At 46.1% G+C, this 26053-nt stretch overlaps 43 non-coding genes across 43 annotated transcripts; 22 read left to right on the forward strand and 21 right to left on the reverse strand.

Moving 5' to 3' along the window:
* Window positions 1-69: 69 nt before the first annotated feature.
* Window positions 70-141, reverse strand: trnad-guc (transfer RNA aspartic acid (anticodon GUC)). The gene has a single exon. It is a non-coding gene; the product is annotated as a tRNA-Asp (tRNA).
* A 449-nt stretch (window positions 142-590) lies between these two features.
* On the forward strand, window positions 591-663 carry trnav-aac (transfer RNA valine (anticodon AAC)). The gene has a single exon. It is a non-coding gene; the product is annotated as a tRNA-Val (tRNA).
* A 2239-nt stretch (window positions 664-2902) lies between these two features.
* On the forward strand, window positions 2903-2975 carry trnav-cac (transfer RNA valine (anticodon CAC)). The gene has a single exon. It is a non-coding gene; the product is annotated as a tRNA-Val (tRNA).
* Window positions 2976-3232: 257 nt separating this feature from the next.
* Window positions 3233-3305, forward strand: trnav-uac (transfer RNA valine (anticodon UAC)). The gene has a single exon. It is a non-coding gene; the product is annotated as a tRNA-Val (tRNA).
* A 65-nt stretch (window positions 3306-3370) lies between these two features.
* Window positions 3371-3442, reverse strand: trnad-guc (transfer RNA aspartic acid (anticodon GUC)). The gene has a single exon. It is a non-coding gene; the product is annotated as a tRNA-Asp (tRNA).
* Window positions 3443-4552: 1110 nt separating this feature from the next.
* trnav-cac (transfer RNA valine (anticodon CAC)) lies at window positions 4553-4625 on the forward strand. The gene has a single exon. It is a non-coding gene; the product is annotated as a tRNA-Val (tRNA).
* A 257-nt stretch (window positions 4626-4882) lies between these two features.
* Window positions 4883-4955, forward strand: trnav-uac (transfer RNA valine (anticodon UAC)). Its single transcript has one exon. It is a non-coding gene; the product is annotated as a tRNA-Val (tRNA).
* Window positions 4956-5020: 65 nt separating this feature from the next.
* On the reverse strand, window positions 5021-5092 carry trnad-guc (transfer RNA aspartic acid (anticodon GUC)). Its single transcript has one exon. It is a non-coding gene; the product is annotated as a tRNA-Asp (tRNA).
* A 588-nt stretch (window positions 5093-5680) lies between these two features.
* Window positions 5681-5752, reverse strand: trnad-guc (transfer RNA aspartic acid (anticodon GUC)). The gene has a single exon. It is a non-coding gene; the product is annotated as a tRNA-Asp (tRNA).
* A 258-nt stretch (window positions 5753-6010) lies between these two features.
* Window positions 6011-6082, reverse strand: trnad-guc (transfer RNA aspartic acid (anticodon GUC)). The gene has a single exon. It is a non-coding gene; the product is annotated as a tRNA-Asp (tRNA).
* A 449-nt stretch (window positions 6083-6531) lies between these two features.
* trnav-aac (transfer RNA valine (anticodon AAC)) lies at window positions 6532-6604 on the forward strand. The gene has a single exon. It is a non-coding gene; the product is annotated as a tRNA-Val (tRNA).
* Window positions 6605-6863: 259 nt separating this feature from the next.
* Window positions 6864-6936, forward strand: trnav-uac (transfer RNA valine (anticodon UAC)). The gene has a single exon. It is a non-coding gene; the product is annotated as a tRNA-Val (tRNA).
* Window positions 6937-7661: 725 nt separating this feature from the next.
* trnad-guc (transfer RNA aspartic acid (anticodon GUC)) lies at window positions 7662-7733 on the reverse strand. The gene has a single exon. It is a non-coding gene; the product is annotated as a tRNA-Asp (tRNA).
* Window positions 7734-10493: 2760 nt separating this feature from the next.
* On the forward strand, window positions 10494-10566 carry trnav-cac (transfer RNA valine (anticodon CAC)). Its single transcript has one exon. It is a non-coding gene; the product is annotated as a tRNA-Val (tRNA).
* A 257-nt stretch (window positions 10567-10823) lies between these two features.
* Window positions 10824-10896, forward strand: trnav-uac (transfer RNA valine (anticodon UAC)). Its single transcript has one exon. It is a non-coding gene; the product is annotated as a tRNA-Val (tRNA).
* A 65-nt stretch (window positions 10897-10961) lies between these two features.
* Window positions 10962-11033, reverse strand: trnad-guc (transfer RNA aspartic acid (anticodon GUC)). Its single transcript has one exon. It is a non-coding gene; the product is annotated as a tRNA-Asp (tRNA).
* Window positions 11034-12143: 1110 nt separating this feature from the next.
* Window positions 12144-12216, forward strand: trnav-cac (transfer RNA valine (anticodon CAC)). The gene has a single exon. It is a non-coding gene; the product is annotated as a tRNA-Val (tRNA).
* Window positions 12217-12473: 257 nt separating this feature from the next.
* Window positions 12474-12546, forward strand: trnav-uac (transfer RNA valine (anticodon UAC)). The gene has a single exon. It is a non-coding gene; the product is annotated as a tRNA-Val (tRNA).
* Window positions 12547-12611: 65 nt separating this feature from the next.
* Window positions 12612-12683, reverse strand: trnad-guc (transfer RNA aspartic acid (anticodon GUC)). Its single transcript has one exon. It is a non-coding gene; the product is annotated as a tRNA-Asp (tRNA).
* A 588-nt stretch (window positions 12684-13271) lies between these two features.
* On the reverse strand, window positions 13272-13343 carry trnad-guc (transfer RNA aspartic acid (anticodon GUC)). Its single transcript has one exon. It is a non-coding gene; the product is annotated as a tRNA-Asp (tRNA).
* A 258-nt stretch (window positions 13344-13601) lies between these two features.
* On the reverse strand, window positions 13602-13673 carry trnad-guc (transfer RNA aspartic acid (anticodon GUC)). The gene has a single exon. It is a non-coding gene; the product is annotated as a tRNA-Asp (tRNA).
* Window positions 13674-14122: 449 nt separating this feature from the next.
* Window positions 14123-14195, forward strand: trnav-aac (transfer RNA valine (anticodon AAC)). Its single transcript has one exon. It is a non-coding gene; the product is annotated as a tRNA-Val (tRNA).
* A 259-nt stretch (window positions 14196-14454) lies between these two features.
* trnav-uac (transfer RNA valine (anticodon UAC)) lies at window positions 14455-14527 on the forward strand. The gene has a single exon. It is a non-coding gene; the product is annotated as a tRNA-Val (tRNA).
* A 725-nt stretch (window positions 14528-15252) lies between these two features.
* trnad-guc (transfer RNA aspartic acid (anticodon GUC)) lies at window positions 15253-15324 on the reverse strand. Its single transcript has one exon. It is a non-coding gene; the product is annotated as a tRNA-Asp (tRNA).
* A 1578-nt stretch (window positions 15325-16902) lies between these two features.
* trnad-guc (transfer RNA aspartic acid (anticodon GUC)) lies at window positions 16903-16974 on the reverse strand. Its single transcript has one exon. It is a non-coding gene; the product is annotated as a tRNA-Asp (tRNA).
* A 450-nt stretch (window positions 16975-17424) lies between these two features.
* On the forward strand, window positions 17425-17497 carry trnav-cac (transfer RNA valine (anticodon CAC)). The gene has a single exon. It is a non-coding gene; the product is annotated as a tRNA-Val (tRNA).
* A 257-nt stretch (window positions 17498-17754) lies between these two features.
* Window positions 17755-17827, forward strand: trnav-uac (transfer RNA valine (anticodon UAC)). The gene has a single exon. It is a non-coding gene; the product is annotated as a tRNA-Val (tRNA).
* Window positions 17828-17892: 65 nt separating this feature from the next.
* trnad-guc (transfer RNA aspartic acid (anticodon GUC)) lies at window positions 17893-17964 on the reverse strand. The gene has a single exon. It is a non-coding gene; the product is annotated as a tRNA-Asp (tRNA).
* Window positions 17965-18552: 588 nt separating this feature from the next.
* trnad-guc (transfer RNA aspartic acid (anticodon GUC)) lies at window positions 18553-18624 on the reverse strand. Its single transcript has one exon. It is a non-coding gene; the product is annotated as a tRNA-Asp (tRNA).
* Window positions 18625-19074: 450 nt separating this feature from the next.
* trnav-cac (transfer RNA valine (anticodon CAC)) lies at window positions 19075-19147 on the forward strand. Its single transcript has one exon. It is a non-coding gene; the product is annotated as a tRNA-Val (tRNA).
* A 257-nt stretch (window positions 19148-19404) lies between these two features.
* Window positions 19405-19477, forward strand: trnav-uac (transfer RNA valine (anticodon UAC)). Its single transcript has one exon. It is a non-coding gene; the product is annotated as a tRNA-Val (tRNA).
* Window positions 19478-19542: 65 nt separating this feature from the next.
* Window positions 19543-19614, reverse strand: trnad-guc (transfer RNA aspartic acid (anticodon GUC)). Its single transcript has one exon. It is a non-coding gene; the product is annotated as a tRNA-Asp (tRNA).
* A 588-nt stretch (window positions 19615-20202) lies between these two features.
* trnad-guc (transfer RNA aspartic acid (anticodon GUC)) lies at window positions 20203-20274 on the reverse strand. The gene has a single exon. It is a non-coding gene; the product is annotated as a tRNA-Asp (tRNA).
* Window positions 20275-20532: 258 nt separating this feature from the next.
* On the reverse strand, window positions 20533-20604 carry trnad-guc (transfer RNA aspartic acid (anticodon GUC)). The gene has a single exon. It is a non-coding gene; the product is annotated as a tRNA-Asp (tRNA).
* Window positions 20605-21053: 449 nt separating this feature from the next.
* trnav-aac (transfer RNA valine (anticodon AAC)) lies at window positions 21054-21126 on the forward strand. The gene has a single exon. It is a non-coding gene; the product is annotated as a tRNA-Val (tRNA).
* A 259-nt stretch (window positions 21127-21385) lies between these two features.
* On the forward strand, window positions 21386-21458 carry trnav-uac (transfer RNA valine (anticodon UAC)). The gene has a single exon. It is a non-coding gene; the product is annotated as a tRNA-Val (tRNA).
* A 725-nt stretch (window positions 21459-22183) lies between these two features.
* On the reverse strand, window positions 22184-22255 carry trnad-guc (transfer RNA aspartic acid (anticodon GUC)). Its single transcript has one exon. It is a non-coding gene; the product is annotated as a tRNA-Asp (tRNA).
* A 1110-nt stretch (window positions 22256-23365) lies between these two features.
* trnav-cac (transfer RNA valine (anticodon CAC)) lies at window positions 23366-23438 on the forward strand. Its single transcript has one exon. It is a non-coding gene; the product is annotated as a tRNA-Val (tRNA).
* A 395-nt stretch (window positions 23439-23833) lies between these two features.
* Window positions 23834-23905, reverse strand: trnad-guc (transfer RNA aspartic acid (anticodon GUC)). Its single transcript has one exon. It is a non-coding gene; the product is annotated as a tRNA-Asp (tRNA).
* A 450-nt stretch (window positions 23906-24355) lies between these two features.
* trnav-cac (transfer RNA valine (anticodon CAC)) lies at window positions 24356-24428 on the forward strand. Its single transcript has one exon. It is a non-coding gene; the product is annotated as a tRNA-Val (tRNA).
* Window positions 24429-24685: 257 nt separating this feature from the next.
* Window positions 24686-24758, forward strand: trnav-uac (transfer RNA valine (anticodon UAC)). Its single transcript has one exon. It is a non-coding gene; the product is annotated as a tRNA-Val (tRNA).
* Window positions 24759-24823: 65 nt separating this feature from the next.
* On the reverse strand, window positions 24824-24895 carry trnad-guc (transfer RNA aspartic acid (anticodon GUC)). The gene has a single exon. It is a non-coding gene; the product is annotated as a tRNA-Asp (tRNA).
* A 588-nt stretch (window positions 24896-25483) lies between these two features.
* trnad-guc (transfer RNA aspartic acid (anticodon GUC)) lies at window positions 25484-25555 on the reverse strand. The gene has a single exon. It is a non-coding gene; the product is annotated as a tRNA-Asp (tRNA).
* Between the last annotated feature and the right edge of the window lie 498 nt (window positions 25556-26053).

Consider the following 26053-nt stretch of genomic DNA (forward strand, 5'->3'; position numbering starts at 1 on the left):
AACATGACCATTTTCTTTGTATTTGCAATAAAAACTTGGCATCGAAAAGATTGTTTTCACAAACACCACCTCCCCGTCGGGGAATCGAACCCCGGTCTTCCCCGTGACAGGGGGAGATACTATCCACTATACTAACGAGGAAAGAAGGGCTATAATACTACTCACTGGTTGGGGGTAGAGGGGAACCTGTCCTTGAAAACTGGAAAAGCCAGCCAGCTAGGCTTATTTAGAGCATTGCTAACATGTTGTAGTTAAAGTCTGTTTCCATAGTGTGGTGGTTGTCAAGTTCGCTTCACATGTGAAAGGTCCCTGGCTCGAGACCGGGTGGAAACATGACCATTTTCTTTGAATTTGTAATAAAAACTGAGCATCGAAAAGATTGTTTTCACAAATACCACCTCCCCGTCGGGGAATTCAACCCTGGTCTTCCCCGTGACAGGGGGAGATACTATCCACTATACTAACTAGGAAAGAAGGGCTGTACAACTACCTATGGGTCGGGTGTAGAGGGGAACCTGTCCTCGAAAACTGGAAAAGCCAGCCAGCTAGTTTGATTTCCGGCAGTGCTAACAAGTTTAAGTTAAGCGTGTGTTACCATAGTGTAGTGGTTATCACGTTCGCCTAACACGCGAAAGGTCCCCGGCTCGAGACCGGGTGGAAACATGACCATTTTTCTTTGTATTTGTAATAAAAAACTGAGCATCAAAAAGTTTGTTTTCACAAATACCACCTGCCCGTCGGGGGATTCAACCCCGGTCTTCCCCGTGATAGGGGAAGATACTATCCACTATACTAACGAGGAAAGAAGGGCTATACAACTACCTCCTGGTCGGGTTTAGAAGGCAACCTGTCTTTGAAAACTGGAAAAGCATGCCAGCTAGGCTGATTTTCAGCAGTGCTAACAAGTTTAAGCTCAAATTCTGTTTCCATAATGTAGTGGTTATCACGTTCGCCTTACACGCGAAAGGTCCCTGGCTCGAGACCGGGTGAAAACATGACCATTTTCTTTGTATTTGCAATGAAAACTGATCATCCAAAAGATTGTTTTCACAAACACCACCTCCCCGTCGGGGAATCGAACCCCTGTCTTCCCCGTGACAGGGGGAGATACTATCCACTATACTAACGAGGAAAGAAGGGCTATACTACTACTCCCTGGTCGGGGGTAGAGGGGAACCTGTCCTTGAAAACTGGAAAAGCCAGCCAGCTAGGCTTATTTAGAGCATTGCTAACAAGTTGAAGTTCAGAATCTGTTTCCATAGTGTAGTGGTTATCACGTTCGCCTCACACGCAAAAGGTCCCTGGCTCGAGACCGGGTGGTAACATCACCATTTTCTTTGTATTTGTAATAAAAACTGAGAATCGAAAAGATTGTTTTCACAAATAACACCTCCCCGTCGGGGAATTCAACCCCGGTCTTCCCCGTGACAGTGGGAGATACTATCTACTATACTAACTAGGAAAGAAGGGCTATACTACTACCTCCTGGTTGGGGGTAGAAGGGAACCTGTCCTTGAAAACTGGAAAAGCCAGCCAGCTAGGCCTATTTAGAGCATTGTTAACAAGTTTAACTTCAGATTCTGTTTCCATAGCTTAGTGGTTATCAAGTTTACCTTTCAAGAAACAGGTCCCTGGCTTGAGACCGGGTGGAAACATGACCATTTTCTTTGTATTTGCAATAAAAACTGGGCATCGAAAAGATTGTTTTCACAAAAACCACCTCCCCGTCGGGGAATCGAACCGCGGTCTTCCCCGTGACAGGGGGAGATACTATCCACTATACTAACGAGGAAAGAAGGGCAACACTACTACTCACTGGTCGGGGGTAGAGGGGAACCTGTCCTTGAAAACTGGAAAAGCCAGCCAGCTAGGCTTATTTAGAGCATTGCTAACAAGTTGAAGTTCAGAGTCTGTTTCCATAGTGTAGTGGTTATCACGTTTCCCTCACACGCGAAAGGTCCCTGGCTCGAGACCTGGTGGAAACATGACCATTTTCTTTGTATTTGTAATAAAAATTGAGCATCGAAAAGATTGTTTTCACAAATAACACCTCCCCGTCGGGGAATTCAACCCCGGTCTTCCCCGTGACAGGGGGAGATACTATCCACTATACTAACTAGGAAAGAAGGGCTATACAACTACCTATTGGTCGGGTGTAGAGGTGAACCTGTCCTCGAAAACTGGAAAAGCCAGCCAGCTAGTTTGATTTCCGGCAGTGCTAACAAGTTTAAGTTAAGTTTGTCTTTCCATAGTGTAGTGGTTATCACGTTCGCCTCACACGCGGAAGGTCCCTGGATCGAGACCGGGTGGAAACATGACCATTTTCTTTGTATTTGCAATGAAAACTGATCATCCAAAAGATTGTTTTCTAAAACACCACCTCCCCGTCAGGGAATCGAACCCCGGTCTTCCCCGTGACAGGGGAAGATACTATCCACTATACTAACTAGGAAAGAAGGGCTATACAACTACCTCCTGGTCGGGTTTAGAAGGCAACCTGTCTTTGAAAACTGGAAAAGCCAGCCAGCTAGGCTGATTTTCAGCAGTGCTAACAAGTTTAAGCTCAAATTCTGTTTCCATAATGTAGTGGTTATTACGTTCGCCTTACACGCGAAAGGTCCCTGGCTCGAGACCGGGTGAAAACATGACCATTTTCTTTGTATTTGCAATGAAAACTGATCATCCAAAAGATTGTTTTCACAAACACCACCTCCCCGTCAGGGAATCGAACCCCCGTCTTCCCCGTGACAGGGGGAGATACTATCCACTATACTAACGAGGAAAGAAGGGCTATACTACTACTCCCTGGTCGGGGGTAGAGGGGAACCTGTCCTTGAAAACTGGAAAAGCCAGCCAGCTAGGCTTATTTAGAGCATTGCTAACAAGTTGAAGTTCAGAATCTGTTTCCATAGTGTAGTGGTTATCATGTTTGCCTCACACGCGAAAGGTCCCTGGCTCGAGACCGGGTGGAAACATCACCATTTTCTTTGTATATGTAATAAAAACTGAGAATCGAAAAGATTGTTTTCACAAATACCACCTCCCCGTCGGGAAATTCAACCCCGGTCTTCCCCGTGACAGGGGGAGATACTATCCACTATACTAACGAGGAAAGAAGGGCTATACAACTACCTCCTGGTCGGGTGTAGAAGGCAACCTGTCTTTGAAAACTGGAAAAGCCAGCCAGCTAGGCTGATTTTCAGCAGTGCTAGCAAGTTTAAGCTCAAATTCTGTTTCCATAGTGTAGTGGTTATCACGTTCCCCTTACACGCGAAAGGTCCCTGGCTCGAGACCGGGTGGAAACATGACCATTTTCTTCGTATTTGCAATGAAAACTGATCATCCAAAAGTTCGTTTTCTCAAACACCACCTCCCCGTCGGGGAATCGAACCCCGGTCTTCCCCGTGACAGGGGGAGATACTATCCACTATACTAACGAGGAAAGAAGGGCTATACTACTACTCCCTGGTCGGGGGTAGAGGGGAACCTGTCCTTGAAAACTGGAAAAGCCAGCCAGCTAGGCTTATTTAGAGCATTGCTAACAAGTTGAAGTTCAGAATCTGTTTCCATAGTGTAGTGGTTATCACGTTTGCCTCACACGCGAAAGGTCCCTGGCTCGAGACGGGGTGGAAACATCACCATTTTCTTTGTATTTGTAATAAAAACTGAGAATCGAAAAGATTGTTTTCACAATTAACACCTCCCCGTCGGGGAATTCAACCCCGGTCTTCCCCGTGACAGGGGGAGATACTATCCACTATACTAACTAGGAAAGAAGGGCTATACAACTACCTATTGGTCGGGTGTAGAGGTGAACCTGTCCTCGAAAACTGGAAAAGCCAGCCAGCTAGTTTGATTTCCGGCAGTGCTAACAAGTTTAAGTTAAGTTTGTCTTTCCATAGTGTAGTGGTTATCACGTTCGCCTCACACGCGGAAGGTCCCTGGATCGAGACCGGGTGGAAACATGACCATTTTCTTTGTATTTGCAATGAAAACTGATCATCCAAAAGATTGTTTTCTAAAACACCACCTCCCCGTCAGGGAATCGAACCCCGGTCTTCCCCGTGACAGGGGAAGATACTATCCACTATACTAACTAGGAAAGAAGGGCTATACAACTACCTCCTGGTCGGGTTTAGAAGGCAACCTGTCTTTGAAAACTGGAAAAGCCAGCCAGCTAGGCTGATTTTCAGCAGTGCTAACAAGTTTAAGCTCAAATTCTGTTTCCATAATGTAGTGGTTATTACGTTCGCCTTACACGCGAAAGGTCCCTGGCTCGAGACCGGGTGGAAACATGACCATTTTCTTTGTATTTGCAATGAAAACTGATCATCCAAAAGATTGTTTTCACAAACACCACCTCCCCGTCAGGGAATCGAACCCCCGTCTTCCCCGTGACAGGGGGAGATACTATCCACTATACTAACGAGGAAAGAAGGGCTATACTACTACTCCCTGGTCGGGGGTAGAGGGGAACCTGTCCTTGAAAACTGGAAAAGCCAGCCAGCTAGGCTTATTTAGAGCATTGCTAACAAGTTGAAGTTCAGAATCTGTTTCCATAGTGTAGTGGTTATCATGTTTGCCTCACACGCGAAAGGTCCCTGGCTCGAGACCGGGTGGAAACATCACCATTTTCTTTGTATATGTAATAAAAACTGAGAATCGAAAAGATTGTTTTCACAAATACCACCTCCCCGTCGGGAAATTCAACCCCGGTCTTCCCCGTGACAGGGGGAGATACTATCCACTATACTAACGAGGAAAGAAGGGCTATACAACTACCTCCTGGTCGGGTGTAGAAGGCAACCTGTCTTTGAAAACTGGAAAAGCCAGCCAGCTAGGCTGATTTTCAGCAGTGCTAGCAAGTTTAAGCTCAAATTCTGTTTCCATAGTGTAGTGGTTATCACGTTCCCCTTACATGCGAAAGGTCCCTGGCTCGAGACCGGGTGGAAACATGACCATTTTCTTCGTATTTGCAATGAAAACTGATCATCCAAAAGTTTGTTTTCTCAAACACCACCTCCCCGTCGGGGAATCGAACCCCGGTCTTCCCCGTGACAGGGGGAGATACTATCCACTATACTAACGAGGAAAGAAGGGCTATACTACTACTCCCTGGTCGGGGGTAGAGGGGAACCTGTCCTTGAAAACTGGAAAAGCCAGCCAGCTAGGCTTATTTAGAGCATTGCTAACAAGTTGAAGTTCAGAATCTGTTTCCATAGTGTAGTGGTTATCACGTTTGCCTCACACGCGAAAGGTCCCTGGCTCGAGACGGGGTGGAAACATCACTATTTTCTTTGTATTTGTAATAAAAACTGAGAATCGAAAAGATTGTTTTCACAATTAACACCTCCCCGTCGGGGAATTCAACCCCGGTCTTCCCCGTGACAGGGGGAGATACTATCCACTATACTAACTAGGAAAGAATGGCTATACAACTACCTATGGGTCCGGTGTAGAGGGGAACCTGTCCTCCAAAACTGGAAAAGCCAGACAGCTAGTTTGATTTCCGGCAGTGCTAACAAGATTAAGTTAAGTTTGTCTTTCCATAGTGTAGTGGTTATCACGTTCGCCTCACACGCGGAAGGTCCCTGGATCGAGACCGGGTGGAAACATGACCATTTTCTTTGTATTTGCAATGAAAACTGATCATCCAAAAGATTGTTTTCTCAAACACCACCTCCCCGTCAGGGAATCGAACCCCGGTCTTCCCCGTGACAGGGGGAGATACTATCCACTATACTAACGAGGAAAGAAGGGCAACACTACTACTCACTGGTTGGGGGTAGAAGGGAACCTGTCCTTGAAAACTGGAAAAGCCAGCCAGCTAGGCCTATTTAGAGCATTGTTAACAAGTTTAACTTCAGATTCTGTTTCAATAGTGTAGTGGTTATCAAGTTTGCCTTTCAAGAAACAGGTCCCTGGCTCGAGACCGGGTGGAAACATGACCATTTTCTTTGTATTTGCAATAAAAACTTGGCATCGAAAAGATTGTTTTCACAAACACCACCTCCCCGTCGGGGAATCGAACCCCGGTCTTCCCCGTGACAGGGGGAGATACTATCCACTATACTAACGAGGAAAGAAGGGCTATAATACTACTCACTGGTTGGGGGTAGAGGGGAACCTGTCCTTGAAAACTGGAAAAGCCAGCCAGCTAGGCTTATTTAGAGCATTGCTAACATGTTGTAGTTAAAGTCTGTTTCCATAGTGTGGTGGTTGTCAAGTTCGCTTCACATGTGAAAGGTCCCTGGCTCGAGACCGGGTGGAAACATGACCATTTTCTTTGAATTTGTAATAAAAACTGAGCATCGAAAAGATTGTTTTCACAAATACCACCTCCCCGTCGGGGAATTCAACCCTGGTCTTCCCCGTGACAGGGGGAGATACTATCCACTATACTAACTAGGAAAGAAGGGCTGTACAACTACCTATGGGTCGGGTGTAGAGGGGAACCTGTCCTCGAAAACTGGAAAAGCCAGCCAGCTAGTTTGATTTCCGGCAGTGCTAACAAGTTTAAGTTAAGCGTGTGTTACCATAGTGTAGTGGTTATCACGTTCGCCTAACACGCGAAAGGTCCCCGGCTCGAGACCGGGTGGAAACATGACCATTTTTCTTTGTATTTGTAATAAAAAACTGAGCATCAAAAAGTTTGTTTTCACAAATACCACCTGCCCGTCGGGGGATTCAACCCCGGTCTTCCCCGTGATAGGGGAAGATACTATCCACTATACTAACGAGGAAAGAAGGGCTATACAACTACCTCCTGGTCGGGTTTAGAAGGCAACCTGTCTTTGAAAACTGGAAAAGCATGCCAGCTAGGCTGATTTTCAGCAGTGCTAACAAGTTTAAGCTCAAATTCTGTTTCCATAATGTAGTGGTTATCACGTTCGCCTTACACGCGAAAGGTCCCTGGCTCGAGACCGGGTGGAAACATGACCATTTTCTTTGTATTTGCAATGAAAACTGATCATCCAAAAGATTGTTTTCACAAACACCACCTCCCCGTCGGGGAATCGAACCCCCGTCTTCCCCGTGACAGGGGGAGATACTATCCACTATACTAACGAGGAAAGAAGGGCTATACTACTACTCCCTGGTCGGGGGTAGAGGGGAACCTGTCCTTGAAAACTGGAAAAGCCAGCCAGCTAGGCTTATTTAGAGCATTGCTAACAAGTTGAAGTTCAGAATCTGTTTCCATAGTGTAGTGGTTATCACGTTCACCTCACACGCAAAAGGTCCCTGGCTCGAGACCGGGTGGTAACATCACCATATTCTTTGTATTTGTAATAAAAACTGAGAATCGAAAAGATTGTTTTCACAAATAACACCTCCCCGTCGGGGAATTCAACCCCGGTCTTCCCCGTGACAGGGGGAGATACTATCTACTATACTAACTAGGAAAGAAGGGCTATACTACTACCTCCTGGTTGGGGGTAGAAGGGAACCTGTCCTTGAAAACTGGAAAAGCCAGCCAGCTAGGCCTATTTAGAGCATTGTTAACAAGTTTAACTTCAGATTCTGTTTCCATAGCTTAGTGGTTATCAAGTTTACCTTTCAAGAAACAGGTCCCTGGCTTGAGACCGGGTGGAAACATGACCATTTTCTTTGTATTTGCAATAAAAACTGGGCATCGAAGAGATTGTTTTCACAAAAACCACCTCCCCGTCGGGGAATCGAACCCCGGTCTTCCCCGTGACAGGGGGAGATACTATCCACTATACTAACGAGGAAAGAAGGGCAACACTACTACTCACTGGTCGGGGGTAGAGGGGAACCTGTCCTTGAAAACTGGAAAAGCCAGCCAGCTAGGCTTATTTAGAGCATTGCTAACAAGTTGAAGTTCAGAGTCTGTTTCCATAGTGTAGTGGTTATCACGTTTCCCTCACACGCGAAAGGTCCCTGGCTCGAGACCTGGTGGAAACATGACCATTTTCTTTGTATTTGTAATAAAAATTGAGCATCGAAAAGATTGTTTTCACAAATAACACCTCCCCGTCGGGGAATTCAACCCCGGTCTTCCCCGTGACAGGGGGAGATACTATCCACTATACTAACTAGGAAAGAAGGGCTATACAACTACCTACTGGTCGGGTGTAGAGGTGAACCTGTCCTCGAAAACTGGAAAAGCCAGCCAGCTAGTTTGATTTCCGGCAGTGCTAACAAGTTTAAGTTAAGTTTGTCTTTCCATAGTGTAGTGGTTATCACGTTCGCCTCACACGCGGAAGGTCCCTGGATCGAGACCGGGTGGAAACATGACCATTTTCTTTGTATTTGCAATGAAAACTGATCATCCAAAAGATTGTTTTCTCAAACACCACCTCCCCGTCAGGGAATCGAACCCCGGTCTTCCCCGTGACAGGGGAAGATACTATCCACTATACTAACTAGGAAAGAAGGGCTATACAGCTACCTCCTGGTCGGGTTTAGAAGGCAACCTGTCTTTGAAAACTGGAAAAGCCAGCCAGCTAGGCTGATTTTCAGCAGTGCTAACAAGTTTAAGCTCAAATTCTGTTTCCATAATGTAGTGGTTATTACGTTCGCCTTACACGCGAAAGGTCCCTGGCTCGAGACCGGGTGGAAACATGACCATTTTCTTTGTATTTGCAATGAAAACTGATCATCCAAAAGATTGTTTTCACAAACACCACCTCCCCGTCGGGGAATCGAACCCCCGTCTTCCCCGTGACAGGTGGAGATACTAGCCACTATACTAACGAGGAAAGAAGGGCTATACTACTACTACCTGGTTGGGGGTAGAGGGGAACCTGTCCTTGAAAACTGGAAAAGCCAGCCAGCTAGGCTTATTTAGAGCATTGCTAACAAGTTGAAGTTCAGAATCTGTTTTCATAGTGTAGTGGTTATCACGTTCGCCTCACACGCGAAAGGTCCCTGGCTCGAGACCGGGTGGTAACATCACCATTTTCTTTGTATTTGTAATAAAAACTGAGAATCGAAAAGATTGTTTTCACAAATAACACCTCCCCGTCGGGGAATTCAACCCCGGTCTTCCCCGTGACAGTGGGAGATACTATCTACTATACTAACTAGGAAAGAAGGGCTATACTACTACCTCCTGGTTGGGGGTAGAAGGGAACCTGTCCTTGAAAACTGGAAAAGCCAGCCAGCTAGGCCTATTTAGAGCATTGTTAACAAGTTTAACTTCAGATTCTGTTTCCATAGCTTAGTGGTTATCAAGTTTACCTTTCAAGAAACAGGTCCCTGGCTTGAGACCGGGTGGAAACATGACCATTTTCTTTGTATTTGCAATAAAAACTGGGCATCGAAAAGATTGTTTTCACAAAAACCACCTCCCCGTCGGGGAATCGAACCGCGGTCTTCCCCGTGACAGGGGGAGATACTATCCACTATACTAACGAGGAAAGAAGGGCAACACTACTACTCACTGGTCGGGGGTAGAGGGGAACCTGTCCTTGAAAACTGGAAAAGCCAGCCAGCTAGGCTTATTTAGAGCATTGCTAACAAGTTGAAGTTCAGAGTCTGTTTCCATAGTGTAGTGGTTATCACGTTTCCCTCACACGCGAAAGGTCCCTGGCTCGAGACCTGGTGGAAACATGACCATTTTCTTTGTATTTGTAATAAAAATTGAGCATCGAAAAGATTGTTTTCACAAATAACACCTCCCCGTCGGGGAATTCAACCCCGGTCTTCCCCGTGACAGGGGGAGATACTATCCACTATACTAACTAGGAAAGAAGGGCTATACAACTACCTATTGGTCGGGTGTAGAGGTGAACCTGTCCTCGAAAACTGGAAAAGCCAGCCAGCTAGTTTGATTTCCGGCAGTGCTAACAAGTTTAAGTTAAGTTTGTCTTTCCATAGTGTAGTGGTTATCACGTTCGCCTCACACGCGGAAGGTCCCTGGATCGAGACCGGGTGGAAACATGACCATTTTCTTTGTATTTGCAATGAAAACTGATCATCCAAAAGATTGTTTTCTAAAACACCACCTCCCCGTCAGGGAATCGAACCCCGGTCTTCCCCGTGACAGGGGAAGATACTATCCACTATACTAACTAGGAAAGAAGGGCTATACAACTACCTCCTGGTCGGGTTTAGAAGGCAACCTGTCTTTGAAAACTGGAAAAGCCAGCCAGCTAGGCTGATTTTCAGCAGTGCTAACAAGTTTAAGCTCAAATTCTGTTTCCATAATGTAGTGGTTATTACGTTCGCCTTACACGCGAAAGGTCCCTGGCTCGAGACCGGGTGAAAACATGACCATTTTCTTTGTATTTGCAATGAAAACTGATCATCCAAAAGATTGTTTTCACAAACACCACCTCCCCGTCAGGGAATCGAACCCCCGTCTTCCCCGTGACAGGGGGAGATACTATCCACTATACTAACGAGGAAAGAAGGGCTATACTACTACTCCCTGGTCGGGGGTAGAGGGGAACCTGTCCTTGAAAACTGGAAAAGCCAGCCAGCTAGGCTTATTTAGAGCATTGCTAACAAGTTGAAGTTCAGAATCTGTTTCCATAGTGTAGTGGTTATCATGTTTGCCTCACACGCGAAAGGTCCCTGGCTCGAGACCGGGTGGAAACATCACCATTTTCTTTGTATATGTAATAAAAACTGAGAATCGAAAAGATTGTTTTCACAAATACCACCTCCCCGTCGGGAAATTCAACCCCGGTCTTCCCCGTGACAGGGGGAGATACTATCCACTATACTAACGAGGAAAGAAGGGCTATACAACTACCTCCTGGTCGGGTGTAGAAGGCAACCTGTCTTTGAAAACTGGAAAAGCCAGCCAGCTAGGCTGATTTTCAGCAGTGCTAGCAAGTTTAAGCTCAAATTCTGTTTCCATAGTGTAGTGGTTATCACGTTCCCCTTACACGCGAAAGGTCCCTGGCTCGAGACCGGGTGGAAACATGACCATTTTCTTCGTATTTGCAATGAAAACTGATCATCCAAAAGTTCGTTTTCTCAAACACCACCTCCCCGTCGGGGAATCGAACCCCGGTCTTCCCCGTGACAGGGGGAGATACTATCCACTATACTAACGAGGAAAGAAGGGCTATACTACTACTCCCTGGTCGGGGGTAGAGGGGAACCTGTCCTTGAAAACTGGAAAAGCCAGCCAGCTAGGCTTATTTAGAGCATTGCTAACAAGTTGAAGTTCAGAATCTGTTTCCATAGTGTAGTGGTTATCACGTTTGCCTCACACGCGAAAGGTCCCTGGCTCGAGACGGGGTGGAAACATCACCATTTTCTTTGTATTTGTAATAAAAACTGAGAATCGAAAAGATTGTTTTCACAATTAACACCTCCCCGTCGGGGAATTCAACCCCGGTCTTCCCCGTGACAGGGGGAGATACTATCCACTATACTAACTAGGAAAGAAGGGCTATACAACTACCTATTGGTCGGGTGTAGAGGTGAACCTGTCCTCGAAAACTGGAAAAGCCAGCCAGCTAGTTTGATTTCCGGCAGTGCTAACAAGTTTAAGTTAAGTTTGTCTTTCCATAGTGTAGTGGTTATCACGTTCGCCTCACACGCGGAAGGTCCCTGGATCGAGACCGGGTGGAAACATGACCATTTTCTTTGTATTTGCAATGAAAACTGATCATCCAAAAGATTGTTTTCTAAAACACCACCTCCCCGTCAGGGAATCGAACCCCGGTCTTCCCCGTGACAGGGGAAGATACTATCCACTATACTAACTAGGAAAGAAGGGCTATACAACTACCTCCTGGTCGGGTTTAGAAGGCAACCTGTCTTTGAAAACTGGAAAAGCCAGCCAGCTAGGCTGATTTTCAGCAGTGCTAACAAGTTTAAGCTCAAATTCTGTTTCCATAATGTAGTGGTTATTACGTTCGCCTTACACGCGAAAGGTCCCTGGCTCGAGACCGGGTGGAAACATGACCATTTTCTTTGTATTTGCAATGAAAACTGATCATCCAAAAGATTGTTTTCACAAACACCACCTCCCCGTCAGGGAATCGAACCCCCGTCTTCCCCGTGACAGGGGGAGATACTATCCACTATACTAACGAGGAAAGAAGGGCTATACTACTACTCCCTGGTCGGGGGTAGAGGGGAACCTGTCCTTGAAAACTGGAAAAGCCAGCCAGCTAGGCTTATTTAGAGCATTGCTAACAAGTTGAAGTTCAGAATCTGTTTCCATAGTGTAGTGGTTATCATGTTTGCCTCACACGCGAAAGGTCCCTGGCTCGAGACCGGGTGGAAACATCACCATTTTCTTTGTATATGTAATAAAAACTGAGAATCGAAAAGATTGTTTTCACAAATACCACCTCCCCGTCGGGAAATTCAACCCCGGTCTTCCCCGTGACAGGGGGAGATACTATCCACTATACTAACGAGGAAAGAAGGGCTATACAACTACCTCCTGGTCGGGTGTAGAAGGCAACCTGTCTTTGAAAACTGGAAAAGCCAGCCAGCTAGGCTGATTTTCAGCAGTGCTAGCAAGTTTAAGCTCAAATTCTGTTTCCATAGTGTAGTGGTTATCACGTTCCCCTTACATGCGAAAGGTCCCTGGCTCGAGACCGGGTGGAAACATGACCATTTTCTTCGTATTTGCAATGAAAACTGATCATCCAAAAGTTTGTTTTCTCAAACACCACCTCCCCGTCGGGGAATCGAACCCCGGTCTTCCCCGTGACAGGGGGAGATACTATCCACTATACTAACGAGGAAAGAAGGGCTATACTACTACTCCCTGGTCGGGGGTAGAGGGGAACCTGTCCTTGAAAACTGGAAAAGCCAGCCAGCTAGGCTTATTTAGAGCATTGCTAACAAGTTGAAGTTCAGAATCTGTTTCCATAGTGTAGTGGTTATCACGTTTGCCTCACACGCGAAAGGTCCCTGGCTCGAGACGGGGTGGAAACATCACTATTTTCTTTGTATTTGTAATAAAAACTGAGAATCGAAAAGATTGTTTTCACAATTAACACCTCCCCGTCGGGGAATTCAACCCCGGTCTTCCCCGTGACAGGGGGAGATACTATCCACTATACTAACTAGGAAAGAATGGCTATACAACTACCTATGGGTCCGGTGTAGAGGGGAACCTGTCCTCCAAAACTGGAAAAGCCAGACAGCTAGTTTGATTTCCGGCAGTGCTAACAAGATTAAGTTAAGTTTGTCTTTCCATAGTGTAGTGGTTATCACGTTCGCCTCACACGCGGAAGGTCCCTGGATCGAGACCGGGTGGAAACATGACCATTTTCTTTGTATTTGCAATGAAAACTGATCATCCAAAAGATTGTTTTCTCAAACACCACCTCCCCGTCAGGGAATCGAACCCCGGTCTTCCCCGTGACAGGGGGAGATACTATCCACTATACTAACGAGGAAAGAAGGGCAACACTACTACTCACTGGTTGGGGGTAGAAGGGAACCTGTCCTTGAAAACTGGAAAAGCCAGCCAGCTAGGCCTATTTAGAGCATTGTTAACAAGTTTAACTTCAGATTCTGTTTCAATAGTGTAGTGGTTATCAAGTTTGCCTTTCAAGAAACAGGTCCCTGGCTCGAGACCGGGTGGAAACATGACCATTTTCTTTGTATTTGCAATAAAAACTTGGCATCGAAAAGATTGTTTTCACAAACACCACCTCCCCGTCGGGGAATCGAACCCCGGTCTTCCCCGTGACAGGGGGAGATACTATCCACTATACTAACGAGGAAAGAAGGGCTATAATACTACTCACTGGTTGGGGGTAGAGGGGAACCTGTCCTTGAAAACTGGAAAAGCCAGCCAGCTAGGCTTATTTAGAGCATTGCTAACATGTTGTAGTTAAAGTCTGTTTCCATAGTGTGGTGGTTGTCAAGTTCGCTTCACATGTGAAAGGTCCCTGGCTCGAGACCGGGTGGAAACATGACCATTTTCTTTGAATTTGTAATAAAAACTGAGCATCGAAAAGATTGTTTTCACAAATACCACCTCCCCGTCGGGGAATTCAACCCTGGTCTTCCCCGTGACAGGGGGAGATACTATCCACTATACTAACTAGGAAAGAAGGGCTGTACAACTACCTATGGGTCGGGTGTAGAGGGGAACCTGTCCTCGAAAACTGGAAAAGCCAGCCAGCTAGTTTGATTTCCGGCAGTGCTAACAAGTTTAAGTTAAGCGTGTGTTACCATAGTGTAGTGGTTATCACGTTCGCCTAACACGCGAAAGGTCCCCGGCTCGAGACCGGGTGGAAACATGACCATTTTTCTTTGTATTTGTAATAAAAAACTGAGCATCAAAAAGTTTGTTTTCACAAATACCACCTGCCCGTCGGGGGATTCAACCCCGGTCTTCCCCGTGATAGGGGAAGATACTATCCACTATACTAACGAGGAAAGAAGGGCTATACAACTACCTCCTGGTCGGGTTTAGAAGGCAACCTGTCTTTGAAAACTGGAAAAGCATGCCAGCTAGGCTGATTTTCAGCAGTGCTAACAAGTTTAAGCTCAAATTCTGTTTCCATAATGTAGTGGTTATCACGTTCGCCTTACACGCGAAAGGTCCCTGGCTCGAGACCGGGTGGAAACATGACCATTTTCTTTGTATTTGCAATGAAAACTGATCATCCAAAAGATTGTTTTCACAAACACCACCTCCCCGTCGGGGAATCGAACCCCCGTCTTCCCCGTGACAGGGGGAGATACTATCCACTATACTAACGAGGAAAGAAGGGCTATACTACTACTCCCTGGTCGGGGGTAGAGGGGAACCTGTCCTTGAAAACTGGAAAAGCCAGCCAGCTAGGCTTATTTAGAGCATTGCTAACAAGTTGAAGTTCAGAATCTGTTTCCATAGTGTAGTGGTTATCACGTTCACCTCACACGCAAAAGGTCCCTGGCTCGAGACCGGGTGGTAACATCACCATATTCTTTGTATTTGTAATAAAAACTGAGAATCGAAAAGATTGTTTTCACAAATAACACCTCCCCGTCGGGGAATTCAACCCCGGTCTTCCCCGTGACAGGGGGAGATACTATCTACTATACTAACTAGGAAAGAAGGGCTATACTACTACCTCCTGGTTGGGGGTAGAAGGGAACCTGTCCTTGAAAACTGGAAAAGCCAGCCAGCTAGGCCTATTTAGAGCATTGTTAACAAGTTTAACTTCAGATTCTGTTTCCATAGCTTAGTGGTTATCAAGTTTACCTTTCAAGAAACAGGTCCCTGGCTTGAGACCGGGTGGAAACATGACCATTTTCTTTGTATTTGCAATAAAAACTGGGCATCGAAGAGATTGTTTTCACAAAAACCACCTCCCCGTCGGGGAATCGAACCCCGGTCTTCCCCGTGACAGGGGGAGATACTATCCACTATACTAACGAGGAAAGAAGGGCAACACTACTACTCACTGGTCGGGGGTAGAGGGGAACCTGTCCTTGAAAACTGGAAAAGCCAGCCAGCTAGGCTTATTTAGAGCATTGCTAACAAGTTGAAGTTCAGAGTCTGTTTCCATAGTGTAGTGGTTATCACGTTTCCCTCACACGCGAAAGGTCCCTGGCTCGAGACCTGGTGGAAACATGACCATTTTCTTTGTATTTGTAATAAAAATTGAGCATCGAAAAGATTGTTTTCACAAATAACACCTCCCCGTCGGGGAATTCAACCCCGGTCTTCCCCGTGACAGGGGGAGATACTATCCACTATACTAACTAGGAAAGAAGGGCTATACAACTACCTACTGGTCGGGTGTAGAGGTGAACCTGTCCTCGAAAACTGGAAAAGCCAGCCAGCTAGTTTGATTTCCGGCAGTGCTAACAAGTTTAAGTTAAGTTTGTCTTTCCATAGTGTAGTGGTTATCACGTTCGCCTCACACGCGGAAGGTCCCTGGATCGAGACCGGGTGGAAACATGACCATTTTCTTTGTATTTGCAATGAAAACTGATCATCCAAAAGATTGTTTTCTCAAACACCACCTCCCCGTCAGGGAATCGAACCCCGGTCTTCCCCGTGACAGGGGAAGATACTATCCACTATACTAACTAGGAAAGAAGGGCTATACAACTACCTCCTGGTCGGGTTTAGAAGGCAACCTGTCTTTGAAAACTGGAAAAGCCAGCCAGCTAGGCTGATTTTCAGCAGTGCTAACAAGTTTAAGCTCAAATTCTGTTTCCATAATGTAGTGGTTATTACGTTCGCCTTACACGCGAAAGGTCCCTGGCTCGAGACCGGGTGGAAACATGACCATTTTCTTTGTATTTGCAATGAAAACTGATCATCCAAAAGATTGTTTTCACAAACACCACCTCCCCGTCGGGGAATCGAACCCCCGTCTTCCCCGTGACAGGTGGAGATACTAGCCACTATACTAACGAGGAAAGAAGGGCTATACTACTACTACCTGGTTGGGGGTAGAGGGGAACCTGTCCTTGAAAACTGGAAAAGCCAGCCAGCTAGGCTTATTTAGAGCATTGCTAACAAGTTGAAGTTCAGAATCTGTTTTCATAGTGTAGTGGTTATCACGTTCGCCTCACACGCGAAAGGTCCCTGGCTCGAGACCGGGTGGTAACATCACCATTTTCTTTGTATTTGTAATAAAAACTGAGAATCGAAAAGATTGTTTTCACAAATAACACCTCCCCGTCGGGGAATTCAACCCCGGTCTTCCCCGTGACAGGGGGAGATACTATCTACTATACTAACTAGGAAAGAAGGGCTATACTACTACCTCTTGGTTGGGGGTAGAAGGGAACCTGTCCTTGAAAACTGGAAAAGCCAGCCAGCTAGGCCTATTTAGAGCATTGTTAACAAGTTTAACTTCAGATTCTGTTTCCATAGCTTAGTGGTTATCAAGTTTACCTTTCAAGAAACAGGTCCCTGGCTTGAGACCGGGTGGAAACATGACCATTTTCTTTGTATTTGCAATAAAAACTGGGCATCGAAAAGATTGTTTTCACAAAAACCACCTCCCCGTCGGGGAATCGAACCCCGGTCTTCCCCGTGACAGGGGGAGATACTATCCACTATACTAACGAGGAAAGAAGGGCAACACTACTACTCACTGGTCGGGGGTAGAGGGGAACCTGTCCTTGAAAACTGGAAAAGCCAGCCAGCTAGGCTGATTTTCAGCAGTGCTAACAAGTTTAAGCTCAAATTCTGTTTCCATAATGTAGTGGTTATTACGTTTGCCTTACACGCGAAAGGTCCCTGGCTCGAGACCGGGTGGAAACATGACCATTTTCTTTGTATTTGCAATGAAAACTGATCATCCAAAAGATTGTTTTCACAAACACCACCTCCCCGTCAGGGAATCGAACCCCCGTCTTCCCCGTGACAGGGGGAGATACTATCCACTATACTAACGAGGAAAGAAGGGCTATACTACTACTCCCTGGTCGGGGGTAGAGGGGAACCTGTCCTTGAAAACTGGAAAAGCCAGCCAGCTAGGCTTATTTAGAGCATTGCTAACAAGTTGAAGTTCAGAATCTGTTTCCATAGTGTAGTGGTTATCATGTTTGCCTCACACGCGAAAGGTCCCTGGCTCGAGACCGGGTGGAAACATCACCATTTTCTTTGTATATGTAATAAAAACTGAGAATCGAAAAGATTGTTTTCACAAATACCACCTCCCCGTCGGGAAATTCAACCCCGGTCTTCCCCGTGACAGGGGGAGATACTATCCACTATACTAACGAGGAAAGAAGGGCTATACAACTACCTCCTGGTCGGGTGTAGAAGGCAACCTGTCTTTGAAAACTGGAAAAGCCAGCCAGCTAGGCTGATTTTCAGCAGTGCTAGCAAGTTTAAGCTCAAATTCTGTTTCCATAGTGTAGTGGTTATCACGTTCCCCTTACATGCGAAAGGTCCCTGGCTCGAGACCGGGTGGAAACATGACCATTTTCTTCGTATTTGCAATGAAAACTGATCATCCAAAAGTTTGTTTTCTCAAACACCACCTCCCCGTCGGGGAATCGAACCCCGGTCTTCCCCGTGACAGGGGGAGATACTATCCACTATACTAACGAGGAAAGAAGGGCTATACTACTACTCCCTGGTCGGGGGTAGAGGGGAACCTGTCCTTGAAAACTGGAAAAGCCAGCCAGCTAGGCTTATTTAGAGCATTGCTAACAAGTTGAAGTTCAGAATCTGTTTCCATAGTGTAGTGGTTATCACGTTTGCCTCACACGCGAAAGGTCCCTGGCTCGAGACGGGGTGGAAACATCACCATTTTCTTTGTATTTGTAATAAAAACTGAGAATCGAAAAGATTGTTTTCACAATTAACACCTCCCCGTCGGGGAATTCAACCCCGGTCTTCCCCGTGACAGGGGGAGATACTATCCACTATACTAACTAGGAAAGAAGGGCTATACAACTACCTATGGGTCCGGTGTAGAGGGGAACCTGTCCTCCAAAACTGGAAAAGCCAGACAGCTAGTTTGATTTCCGGCAGTGCTAACAAGATTAAGTTAAGTTTGTCTTTCCATAGTGTAGTGGTTATCACGTTCGCCTCACACGCGGAAGGTCCCTGGATCGAGACCGGGTGGAAACATGACCATTTTCTTTGTATTTGCAATGAAAACTGATCATCCAAAAGATTGTTTTCTCAAACACCACCTCCCCGTCAGGGAATCGAACCCCGGTCTTCCCCGTGACAGGGGGAGATACTATCCACTATACTAACGAGGAAAGAAGGGCAACACTACTACTCACTGGTTGGGGGTAGAAGGGAACCTGTCCTTGAAAACTGGAAAAGCCAGCCAGCTAGGCCTATTTAGAGCATTGTTAACAAGTTTAACTTCAGATTCTGTTTCCATAGTGTAGTGGTTATCAAGTTTGCCTTTCAAGAAACAGGTCCCTGGCTCGAGACCGGGTGGAAACATGACCATTTTCTTTGTATTTGCAATAAAAACTTGGCATCGAAAAGATTGTTTTCACAAACACCACCTCCCCGTCGGGGAATCGAACCCCCGTCTTCCCCGTGACAGGGGGAGATACTATCCACTATACTAACGAGGAAAGAAGGGCTATACTACTACTCCCTGGTCGGGGGTAGAGGGGAACCTGTCCTTGAAAACTGGAAAAGCCAGCCAGCTAGGCTTATTTAGAGCATTGCTAACAAGTTGAAGTTCAGAATCTGTTTCCATAGTGTAGTGGTTATCATGTTTGCCTCACACGCGAAAGGTCCCTGGCTCGAGACCGGGTGGAAACATCACCATTTTCTTTGTATATGTAATAAAAACTGAGAATCGAAAAGATTGTTTTCACAAATACCACCTCCCCGTCGGGAAATTCAACCCCGGTCTTCCCCGTGACAGGGGGAGATACTATCCACTATACTAACGAGGAAAGAAGGGCTATACAACTACCTCCTGGTCGGGTGTAGAAGGCAACCTGTCTTTGAAAACTGGAAAAGCCAGCCAGCTAGGCTGATTTTCAGCAGTGCTAGCAAGTTTAAGCTCAAATTCTGTTTCCATAGTGTAGTGGTTATCACGTTCCCCTTACATGCGAAAGGTCCCTGGCTCGAGACCGGGTGGAAACATGACCATTTTCTTCGTATTTGCAATGAAAACTGATCATCCAAAAGTTTGTTTTCTCAAACACCACCTCCCCGTCGGGGAATCGAACCCCGGTCTTCCCCGTGACAGGGGGAGATACTATCCACTATACTAACGAGGAAAGAAGGGCTATACTACTACTCCCTGGTCGGGGGTAGAGGGGAACCTGTCCTTGAAAACTGGAAAAGCCAGCCAGCTAGGCTTATTTAGAGCATTGCTAACAAGTTGAAGTTCAGAATCTGTTTCCATAGTGTAGTGGTTATCACGTTTGCCTCACACGCGAAAGGTCCCTGGCTCGAGACGGGGTGGAAACATCACTATTTTCTTTGTATTTGTAATAAAAACTGAGAATCGAAAAGATTGTTTTCACAATTAACACCTCCCCGTCGGGGAATTCAACCCCGGTCTTCCCCGTGACAGGGGGAGATACTATCCACTATACTAACTAGGAAAGAAGGGCTATACAACTACCTATGGGTCCGGTGTAGAGGGGAACCTGTCCTCCAAAACTGGAAAAGCCAGACAGCTAGTTTGATTTCCGGCAGTGCTAACAAGATTAAGTTAAGTTTGTCTTTCCATAGTGTAGTGGTTATCACGTTCGCCTCACACGCGGAAGGTCCCTGGATCGAGACCGGGTGGAAACATGACCATTTTCTTTGTATTTGCAATGAAAACTGATCATCCAAAAGATTGTTTTCTCAAACACCACCTCCCCGTCAGGGAATCGAACCCCGGTCTTCCCCGTGACAGGGGGAGATACTATCCACTATACTAACGAGGAAAGAAGGGCAACACTACTACTCACTGGTTGGGGGTAGAAGGGAACCTGTCCTTGAAAACTGGAAAAGCCAGCCAGCTAGGCCTATTTAGAGCATTGTTAACAAGTTTAACTTCAGATTCTGTTTCCATAGTGTAGTGGTTATCAAGTTTGCCTTTCAAGAAACAGGTCCCTGGCTCGAGACCGGGTGGAAACATGACCATTTTCTTTGTATTTGCAATAAAAACTTGGCATCGAAAAGATTGTTTTCACAAACACCACCTCCCCGTCGGGGAATCGAACCCCGGTCTTCCCCGTGACAGGGGGAGATACTATCCACTATACTAACGAGGAAAGAAGGGCTATAATACTACTCACTGGTTGGGGGTAGAGGGGAACCTGTCCTTGAAAACTGGAAAAGCCAGCCAGCTAGGCTTATTTAGAGCATTGCTAACATGTTGTAGTTAAAGTCTGTTTCCATAGTGTGGTGGTTGTCAAGTTCGCTTCACATGTGAAAGGTCCCTGGCTCGAGACCGGGTGGAAACATGACCATTTTCTTTGAATTTGTAATAAAAACTGAGCATCGAAAAGATTGTTTTCACAAATACCACCTCCCCGTCGGGGAATTCAACCCTGGTCTTCCCCGTGACAGGGGGAGATACTATCCACTATACTAACTAGGAAAGAAGGGCTGTACAACTACCTATGGGTCGGGTGTAGAGGGGAACCTGTCCTCGAAAACTGGAAAAGCCAGCCAGCTAGTTTGATTTCCGGCAGTGCTAACAAGTTTAAGTTAAGCGTGTGTTACCATAGTGTAGTGGTTATCACGTTCGCCTAACACGCGAAAGGTCCCCGGCTCGAGACCGGGTGGAAACATGACCATTTTTCTTTGTATTTGTAATAAAAAACTGAGCATCAAAAAGTTTGTTTTCACAAATACCACCTGCCCGTCGGGGGATTCAACCCCGGTCTTCCCCGTGATAGGGGAAGATACTATCCACTATACTAACGAGGAAAGAAGGGCTATACAACTACCTCCTGGTCGGGTTTAGAAGGCAACCTGTCTTTGAAAACTGGAAAAGCATGCCAGCTAGGCTGATTTTCAGCAGTGCTAACAAGTTTAAGCTCAAATTCTGTTTCCATAATGTAGTGGTTATCACGTTCGCCTTACACGCGAAAGGTCCCTGGCTCGAGACCGGGTGGAAACATGACCATTTTCTTTGTATTTGCAATGAAAACTGATCATCCAAAAGATTGTTTTCACAAACACCACCTCCCCGTCGGGGAATCGAACCCCCGTCTTCCCCGTGACAGGGGGAGATACTATCCACTATACTAACGAGGAAAGAAGGGCTATACTACTACTCCCTGGTCGGGGGTAGAGGGGAACCTGTCCTTGAAAACTGGAAAAGCCAGCCAGCTAGGCTTATTTAGAGCATTGCTAACAAGTTGAAGTTCAGAATCTGTTTCCATAGTGTAGTGGTTATCACGTTCACCTCACACGCAAAAGGTCCCTGGCTCGAGACCGGGTGGTAACATCACCATATTCTTTGTATTTGTAATAAAAACTGAGAATCGAAAAGATTGTTTTCACAAATAACACCTCCCCGTCGGGGAATTCAACCCCGGTCTTCCCCGTGACAGGGGGAGATACTATCTACTATACTAACTAGGAAAGAAGGGCTATACTACTACCTCCTGGTTGGGGGTAGAAGGGAACCTGTCCTTGAAAACTGGAAAAGCCAGCCAGCTAGGCCTATTTAGAGCATTGTTAACAAGTTTAACTTCAGATTCTGTTTCCATAGCTTAGTGGTTATCAAGTTTACCTTTCAAGAAACAGGTCCCTGGCTTGAGACCGGGTGGAAACATGACCATTTTCTTTGTATTTGCAATAAAAACTGGGCATCGAAGAGATTGTTTTCACAAAAACCACCTCCCCGTCGGGGAATCGAACCCCGGTCTTCCCCGTGACAGGGGGAGATACTATCCACTATACTAACGAGGAAAGAAGGGCAACACTACTACTCACTGGTCGGGGGTAGAGGGGAACCTGTCCTTGAAAACTGGAAAAGCCAGCCAGCTAGGCTTATTTAGAGCATTGCTAACAAGTTGAAGTTCAGAGTCTGTTTCCATAGTGTAGTGGTTATCACGTTTCCCTCACACGCGAAAGGTCCCTGGCTCGAGACCTGGTGGAAACATGACCATTTTCTTTGTATTTGTAATAAAAATTGAGCATCGAAAAGATTGTTTTCACAAATAACACCTCCCCGTCGGGGAATTCAACCCCGGTCTTCCCCGTGACAGGGGGAGATACTATCCACTATACTAACTAGGAAAGAAGGGCTATACAACTACCTACTGGTCGGGTGTAGAGGTGAACCTGTCCTCGAAAACTGGAAAAGCCAGCCAGCTAGTTTGATTTCCGGCAGTGCTAACAAGTTTAAGTTAAGTTTGTCTTTCCATAGTGTAGTGGTTATCACGTTCGCCTCACACGCGGAAGGTCCCTGGATCGAGACCGGGTGGAAACATGACCATTTTCTTTGTATTTGCAATGAAAACTGATCATCCAAAAGATTGTTTTCTCAAACACCACCTCCCCGTCAGGGAATCGAACCCCGGTCTTCCCCGTGACAGGGGAAGATACTATCCACTATACTAACTAGGAAAGAAGGGCTATACAACTACCTCCTGGTCGGGTTTAGAAGGCAACCTGTCTTTGAAAACTGGAAAAGCCAGCCAGCTAGGCTGATTTTCAGCAGTGCTAACAAGTTTAAGCTCAAATTCTGTTTCCATAATGTAGTGGTTATTACGTTCGCCTTACACGCGAAAGGTCCCTGGCTCGAGACCGGGTGGAAACATGACCATTTTCTTTGTATTTGCAATGAAAACTGATCATCCAAAAGATTGTTTTCACAAACACCACCTCCCCGTCGGGGAATCGAACCCCCGTCTTCCCCGTGACAGGGGGAGATACTATCCACTATACTAACGAGGAAAGAAGGGCTATACTACTACTACCTGGTTGGGGGTAGAGGGGAACCTGTCCTTGAAAACTGGAAAAGCCAGCCAGCTAGGCTTATTTAGAGCATTGCTAACAAGTTGAAGTTCAGAATCTGTTTCCATAGTGTAGTGGTTATCACGTTCGCCTCACACGCGAAAGGTCCCTGGCTCGAGACCGGGTGGTAACATCACCATTTTCTTTGTATTTGTAATAAAAACTGAGAATCGAAAAGATTGTTTTCACAAATAACACCTCCCCGTCGGGGAATTCAACCCCGGTCTTCCCCGTGACAGGGGGAGATACTATCTACTATACTAACTAGGAAAGAAGGGCTATACTACTACCTCTTGGTTGGGGGTAGAAGGGAACCTGTCCTTGAAAACTGGAAAAGCCAGCCAGCTAGGCCTATTTAGAGCATTGTTAACAAGTTTAACTTCAGATTCTGTTTCCATAGCTTAGTGGTTATCAAGTTTACCTTTCAAGAAACAGGTCCCTGGCTTGAGACCGGGTGGAAACATGACCATTTTCTTTGTATTTGCAATAAAAACTGGGCATCGAAAAGATTGTTTTCACAAAAACCACCTCCCCGTCGGGGAATCGAACCCCGGTCTTCCCCGTGACAGGGGGAGATACTATCCACTATACTAACGAGGAAAGAAGGGCAACACTACTACTCACTGGTCGGGGGTAGAGGGGAACCTGTCCTTGAAAACTGGAAAAGCCAGCCAGCTAGGCTGATTTTCAGCAGTGCTAACAAGTTTAAGCTCAAATTCTGTTTCCATAATGTAGTGGTTATTACGTTTGCCTTACACGCGAAAGGTCCCTGGCTCGAGACCGGGTGGAAACATGACCATTTTCTTTGTATTTGCAATGAAAACTGATCATCCAAAAGATTGTTTTCACAAACACCACCTCCCCGTCAGGGAATCGAACCCCCGTCTTCCCCGTGACAGGGGGAGATACTATCCACTATACTAACGAGGAAAGAAGGGCTATACTACTACTCCCTGGTCGGGGGTAGAGGGGAACCTGTCCTTGAAAACTGGAAAAGCCAGCCAGCTAGGCTTATTTAGAGCATTGCTAACAAGTTGAAGTTCAGAATCTGTTTCCATAGTGTAGTGGTTATCATGTTTGCCTCACACGCGAAAGGTCCCTGGCTCGAGACCGGGTGGAAACATCACCATTTTCTTTGTATATGTAATAAAAACTGAGAATCGAAAAGATTGTTTTCACAAATACCACCTCCCCGTCGGGAAATTCAACCCCGGTCTTCCCCGTGACAGGGGGAGATACTATCCACTATACTAACGAGGAAAGAAGGGCTATACAACTACCTCCTGGTCGGGTGTAGAAGGCAACCTGTCTTTGAAAACTGGAAAAGCCAGCCAGCTAGGCTGATTTTCAGCAGTGCTAGCAAGTTTAAGCTCAAATTCTGTTTCCATAGTGTAGTGGTTATCACGTTCCCCTTACATGCGAAAGGTCCCTGGCTCGAGACCGGGTGGAAACATGACCATTTTCTTCGTATTTGCAATGAAAACTGATCATCCAAAAGTTTGTTTTCTCAAACACCACCTCCCCGTCGGGGAATCGAACCCCGGTCTTCCCCGTGACAGGGGGAGATACTATCCACTATACTAACGAGGAAAGAAGGGCTATACTACTACTCCCTGGTCGGGGGTAGAGGGGAACCTGTCCTTGAAAACTGGAAAAGCCAGCCAGCTAGGCTTATTTAGAGCATTGCTAACAAGTTGAAGTTCAGAATCTGTTTCCATAGTGTAGTGGTTATCACGTTTGCCTCACACGCGAAAGGTCCCTGGCTCGAGACGGGGTGGAAACATCACCATTTTCTTTGTATTTGTAATAAAAACTGAGAATCGAAAAGATTGTTTTCACAATTAACACCTCCCCGTCGGGGAATTCAACCCCGGTCTTCCCCGTGACAGGGGGAGATACTATCCACTATACTAACTAGGAAAGAAGGGCTATACAACTACCTATGGGTCCGGTGTAGAGGGGAACCTGTCCTCCAAAACTGGAAAAGCCAGACAGCTAGTTTGATTTCCGGCAGTGCTAACAAGATTAAGTTAAGTTTGTCTTTCCATAGTGTAGTGGTTATCACGTTCGCCTCACACGCGGAAGGTCCCTGGATCGAGACCGGGTGGAAACATGACCATTTTCTTTGTATTTGCAATGAAAACTGATCATCCAAAAGATTGTTTTCTCAAACACCACCTCCCCGTCAGGGAATCGAACCCCGGTCTTCCCCGTGACAGGGGGAGATACTATCCACTATACTAACGAGGAAAGAAGGGCAACACTACTACTCACTGGTTGGGGGTAGAAGGGAACCTGTCCTTGAAAACTGGAAAAGCCAGCCAGCTAGGCCTATTTAGAGCATTGTTAACAAGTTTAACTTCAGATTCTGTTTCCATAGTGTAGTGGTTATCAAGTTTGCCTTTCAAGAAACAGGTCCCTGGCTCGAGACCGGGTGGAAACATGACCATTTTCTTTGTATTTGCAATAAAAACTTGGCATCGAAAAGATTGTTTTCACAAACACCACCTCCCCGTCGGGGAATCGAACCCCGGTCTTCCCCGTGACAGGGGGAGATACTATCTACTATACTAACGAGGAAAGAAGGGCTATAATACTACTCACTGGTTGGGGGTAGAGGGGAACCTGTCCTTGAAAACTGGAAAAGCCAGCCAGCTAGGCTTATTTAGAGCATTGCTAACATGTTGTAGTTAAAGTCTGTTTCCATAGTGTGGTGGTTGTCAAGTTCGCTTCACATGTGAAAGGTCC

This window comes from Vanacampus margaritifer, chromosome 4 (assembly GCF_051991255.1).
Source record: "Vanacampus margaritifer isolate UIUO_Vmar chromosome 4, RoL_Vmar_1.0, whole genome shotgun sequence".
NCBI lineage: Eukaryota > Metazoa > Chordata > Actinopteri > Syngnathiformes > Syngnathidae > Vanacampus > Vanacampus margaritifer.